Here is a 6,315-nt window from a genome sequence, read left to right on the forward strand (position 1 = left end):
AAGCCCTCGGGCCAGAGCTTTTTAAGCCATCTCCTTGCTTGCTGATGCCGCCTGATCTTCAGAAACGGTGTGTCATGCAGCATAAAGATCGTAGGGTGGCGAGCATCAACCCCCTTGACTGCGATTTGATCCCCATCAGCCTCAACTGCATTAATGGTATGTACTGGGGCGGCATGAACACGTCTTGGATGGTGCTGGTCGATGGTCACGGCAGCTGGATGCTCGTGGAGGTCTACACCCGATGATTGATCCCCCTTCCCTTCGATTAACACTGCACTGCTTTGGCACCGCGGCCTAGAATACTCAGAATCTTACTATAGCCAACATGATACCAAGTTTGATTTTCTCAAGGTTGTAATCTGCCAAGTGCCCACAAGATCTGGGAATTATAAAGATTTCAGGCTAGTTGTGTTCTTCAACCGCGGTCTCGCCTATCTGATAGGTCACTGCGGTAAGTGGATAAATTTGCACGTCCATCGCAGGACCATATATCCTCCATGGTTCTCTGATGCCATTGAACACAAGGGCTTCATTTATGCTGTCGACTCCTTCTATGGCTAGACGTATTGCTGGCCTACTCCAGTCATTGCTACAAACGACTGTTATAGCAGTATGTTACTTTCCTATGATATCATGATGGCTTGCTTATATTACTGTCAACATTTACTGAAAATATTGATGCTCATAACATGTTGTTCTTAAGATTGACTAAATCAAGAGCCCTTTTTTATTTGACTCCAACTTGATATGTAGGCCGCCTAGTGTCCCTACCCTTCCTAATCCTAGAAACTTTCAAAGAAAAGCGGCATGGCAGTTGCAGGTGGTTCCTGGCTCGATCAGACAACGGTGAACGATTGATGATCGTTCACATGTACCTGACGTGTTGTTTCGCGGAATACAATCACAGTCACTGCAAGGTCTTTGAGCAGGATCGTGCCTTTGGGATTTTTTGACTGGAGGCTGGTAAGTAGCCTTGGTACATGCTCTCTATTTGTCGGACTGAATTATCTTATTAACCAGGAGATAACCGACGACAAGGATCATGATGGCAGCGCAGTTTCGTTCATCAGGCAAAACTGTGTGTACACAGCATACCATGCGCCTCCGCATGCACCATACCTTGATATGTGCCACCATGCTCTGCAGCCCAAAGTAGGAGAGAGGGTCGCAAGTATCAGACTTCGACCTGCTGGCTGGAGTTTCCCCCGTCAGGCACCCATCTGGTTCAAGCCGTCAGCCAATCTCCACAGCTTAATAAATAGTAACGTCTAACTGAGCCAGTTAGTTAGATGCGTACACTTGGTGTAGTAGGATCTTTATTTAGTTTGATGCATACACTTGTTCTTTTTTGGTAGCCCTTTTGTAATGATGGCTGATGTTTGGTGTGGAAGAGAGAGCTGTGTCTTCACTCTTCTGGCCTGCTTATTGCTTCTGTTGCACCCCCAACCCTGGTTGCTGCTGCTATTTTCAATGTACAATCAGTAGTATATTTCATCTGTTGGTTGAATAAATGTGTTGTTAGAACAACAAACACAATGTTTTGGAAGTCGTTGCATGGTTCGATCCTTTAGTGCCTCGTACCGTACGTAGCGCATACTATTTTTCATATGGAACACATTTTCCACTTGTTGATAACATGCAGCCCACTGATGAAGGCCCAATAGAGAAGCCCATCATTAACTGGAAGGGAGGCTCTCACATGAATCCGGCCCAGGTACATGCTCATGGTCCCCTAAACATAAATAAGTAAATAAATAAATAAAGCTAAATGCTCATGCACCAGTTCTTTGGGAAAATAGGTAGCCCAGTATTTCTTTTTGAAGAATACCCGAGCTAGGCCTATTTGTTTTCTCCGAATTACTGGGCTGCAAATCTTTCAAGACGAGGAGGGATGCATTCCAGCCTGGCCAAAGAGTATGGTCAATGTCTGTTAAAAGTAATATCAAGGGGTTGAAAATTCCAAAAAAATATAGCAAATGGGATATTAGTTTCTTTTTTGTTTTTGTTCTTCACTGATATCTTATACATATTTCATTGGATTTAACATGACATAGTACTAATTTATTTTTAAATTTGTTTTAGTATGGCTATTAATTTTTGGATTAAGAATATTTCGTTCCCCAGCAAAAATTTGTGAATTTTCAAAATTTCCCACATATGTAGTTAATTTTTTGACCCTGGTACTGACCAGAAAATGGCCAGCAATTCTAAAAATTGAAAACGGGCTACAATAAATTCTATATGAATTAGAAAATGAGTAAAAATTATAAAAATAATAGCAAATGGGTTGTACACACCACAAATTTTGAGGCTGGCTTGTTTACGCAAGGCTTTGTCAGTGAACACACGATTCTAGCAACAGTGACTATCCAACGGCCGACGTGCTTCTTCAATCTCTGATCTTCCTGCTCCAGCCACCTAAACTAGCGCCGGTGGGCCTGCCTGCTCCCTCCTCTTGTGGCCCACTGTGATGCCATGCAGGCTTCCCCAGCCCACCCTACTCCCTCCGCTGGCCTGGCCACACGCAATCAACTGCCTCCTTATTACGTGAAAAAAATGATTCCTCCCACTGACACCTGGGGCGCACCGGTCGGGAGGCTGACCTGTGGGCCTACTAAGTTGACGCGTACGCAGGGCTTGTCAACTTAGTCAACAAACGATTCTAGCAGCAGTAACCGTTGGATTTGAATCGAACGGTCCTGCTGCTTCTTCAATCGCTGCTCTTCTTGCACCAGCCGCCCAAACCAGCATCGGGGAGACCGCCTGCTCCTGCCTCCAGTGGCCGGTTGTGCTGCCGTTGAGGCCTCATCGCCCCCTACTACTCCCACCGCTAGCCAGGCCCTGCGGCGATGCCAGCCTCACACCACAGCCGAACCAGTGAACCCTCGTACTCTTCTCCGCGTGGGCATCCACTGCCGTGTGTTCCCCGGCTTTGCGTCGTCCCCTTCCTAGGCCTCGCCGTCGTCCACCGCCTTGGTGCTCTCGGTGCGGCGTGGTCAATGTGTTCAACGACATTCCATCGGAAGAATACTGTACGTGGAGAGGCTGACAGCTGGGTCCACGCCCATTGCCCAGTTTTTTTTTTTTGATTTTCCAAGTAAGTCGCTTTGTCAGGCTTGTTGGGCTGCAAATCTTTCAAGACGAGGAGAGCTTTCATTCGGTTGGCCGAGAAATTGGCCCATCAGTAATGAGAAATGGGTTGTACATTTTTAAAACACATCAAACCGACAATTAGTTTCAAATATCTTTATTTCATTTTGAGATTTTAAATTACATTAATTTTTATGCGTGGAGAATTTGTTGGATTTTATATTGATATACATTTATTTTTAAAATCAGTTTGAATGTGAGTCAAAATTTCGGGATTAAAAACAGTTCGGACCGCACCGAAATATGCAAAATTTCGTATAATTTTTTAACCGTGGCCACAATATGGGTTGTAATGCTAACAAAAACAATATGGGCTAAAAAACCTTAAGAATTAGCAAATGGGCTGTAAATTAAATAATGGCAGATGGGTTGTATGCTGTTTTCCACATATTTGAGGCTTTCCTAAAAAAAGGTTGACGCACAAGCAGTGACTATTGGATGTCCATCCAACGGCCGTTGTGCTTCTTCAATCTCTGCTCTTCCTGCTCCAGGCGCTCAAACAAGTGCTGGTGGGACTGCCTGCTCCCTCCTCCCCATGGCCGGCTGTGCTGCCGCGTAGGCCTCACTGCCCCACAGTACTCCCATCGCTGGCCTAGCCATCCCTCTACTCACCCACACCTACTGTTATTCTTCGGCAATGGCAGATGAACTAGTAAACCCTCGTACAATCGTACTCCCCTCTGCATGGGAAACAACTGCCGAGTCTTCCCTGCCTCCGTGTCGTTCCCTTCCTAGGCCTCGCCGTCGTCCACCACCCTGGTGCTCTCGACGCGGCCTGGTCAACGTGGTCAACGACTGACATGCATCTGAAGTGGACTGTACGTGGAGAGGCCGACAGCTGGGTCCACGGACGCACGCAAGGAAATGCCTCCTTATTACGCGCAAAATAATGATTCCTCCACCTGACATCAGGGACCCACCGAAAGGGCCTCTGTATTACGCGAAAAAAATGTTACCACCGCTGACAGCTCGGACCCACCAGCTATATCTTCGCACACAAGGAAGTGCCTCCTTATTACGCACAAAAAAATGAATACTCCCCCTGTTAGCTGGGACCCAGTATAGTGGCAGGCTGACTTGTGGGCCTACTAAGTTGATAGGGACGGAGGGCTTTGTCAACTTAGTCAATATGCATGATTCTAGCTCCAGTGACCGTACGATGTCCATCCAACGGCCGTAGTGCTTCTTCGACCTCTGGTCTTCTTGCTCCAGCCGCCCAAACCAGCGCCGGTCGTGCCTCGTGCTCCTGCCTCCCGTGGCTGACTGCGATGCGGCGGAGGCCTCATCACCCCCTACTACTCCCACCGCTGGCCAGGCCATCCCTCTACTCACCCACACCCCCTATTATTCTGCGGCGACGGTGTCGGTGTTCTGGGAATGAGAGTCCCCAGACTTGCATGCCTGCGGCCTGCGGCGTGGCTCAAGTGGTGGCCTAGTACGGCCCATCTTCATCAGCACAAGACTCAAGACCCTCGCCAGGGGCCAAGCCTCGCGGGGCGGAAGACGCAAGGCTTCCTCAGGGACGGCCTCGCCAGGCAGGCTTGCGAGGAGGCGGAGAGATCAAGGCAGGGCACCTCACGAGGTGCTCGTGACGCAAGCCATGACGATCGAGACCAGGCGGGCGCGAGGCGGGTGCTGGCCAGCGCAGTGTCCTTCTTTCCTCTTTGGTCAAAGGGGGCAAGCACAGGCGCGGAGTACCAAGGCATCAGGCAAAGGTTCCCATTTCAGTGCAACAAGACCAAGACCAGCGGAACGGCAGGATGGAGGTCACCGTGGAGCCCAAGACGGCATCATCACTTGTGCTTTTGGCAGCCGAAGACCCAACTTTAGTCAGGATAACTTGTACTATATGTTCCCCTTGAAAATGGCCGTTGTTGGCGCCCTTCCCGCTCAATATTTGGGAAGAGGCTCAGGGCCTCTATAAATAGGTCTAGCCACCATAGAGTAGGGGAATCAGATCAAGTGCTCATTAGAGAGAGAGAGAGAGAGAGGCGGTCGAACTCACCCGAGCAGTTCATCGCACCAGCTCAAGAACATCTCTCGCGAGGTTGTTCTCCCTTTGTACTGTTCATCATCAGCCCCTGAGGCAATCCACCGCACCACACACTAGAGTAGGGTATTACACCACAACGGTGGCCTGAACCAGTATAAATCTTGTGTCCCTTGTGTTGTTCATCGTTTCCGGCCTAGATCTCACGAGGCGATCGGGCGTAGATCGGTAGGGGAGAGATCTTCGTGCGCACCCCAGAGTTCGAACCTTACGGGTCTGTCGGAACCCAACATCCGACATGTGGCGTGCCAGGTAGGTGTGCGCCGGATCTCCTCCGTCCTATGTTCCGCCACGTCACCGCCTCTATGTCCGGTGATCCGACGGCCAAGTCCGACCACTAGGCGGCATGGCCTACCCATGTTGTGCCACCTGCCCAAGGTGACCTCAACCCTGCACCTCAGGTAGCGCGCGCCCCGCAGAACGCTGCAGGACGTGGGCGACGCAGTCAGGCGTCCCCTGCCCTCACTCCACGGCAAGTACGCTCGGCAGCAAGGGCCTCAAGCCACGCTGCGGCCACGGTGTCGCACACCCGGCGGGAGCAAGCAAACATGAAGGCCACACTCATGGTGGCGCGGGAGCTGCTGTGGTGCAGACTGCAAGAAAGCGGCCGCGACGTGCTACTGGAACGCGTCGCCGAGCTCCTGGATGCCGCCGCGTCAGGGGCTCCTCTGTTCTGCGTCCAGCATCCACCTCAGACCCCGGGAGGATCACGGGGCGGGCCGATTCGCGCCCATGCGCCCCCGAGCGCGCCTCAAGGCTTCATCAACACCGGCTTGGCCATCGGTGCCGAGAAGCCGGCTGCGCCGGCACCGCCCCTGGTAAGCGAGGGCATGTGCAGCGCTGCCTTTGGCCCCATAGGGCCGCCACCTTACCGTCCCCAAGATGGAGCTTCAAGTCGAGCTGCATGGCGAGCGGAGCGCCACGGCGAGGCCTTTGGGGTGATGGCCCCGGAAGCCTATGTGCCCCACATGGTGGATCAAGGGTACACGCTGGAGGAAGACCACGGCTCGTTCCTCGGGTCAGGCTGGTAGGAAGAGGCGCCAGAAGCCGAACTCTTTCAGGAGCCTCACGGGAGCCTCGACAACTACCGGGTACCGCTAATTCCTCAAGAGCAG

Source organism: Triticum aestivum, chromosome 3B (genome assembly GCF_018294505.1).
Source record: "Triticum aestivum cultivar Chinese Spring chromosome 3B, IWGSC CS RefSeq v2.1, whole genome shotgun sequence".
In the NCBI taxonomy this organism is placed as follows: domain Eukaryota; kingdom Viridiplantae; phylum Streptophyta; class Magnoliopsida; order Poales; family Poaceae; genus Triticum; species Triticum aestivum.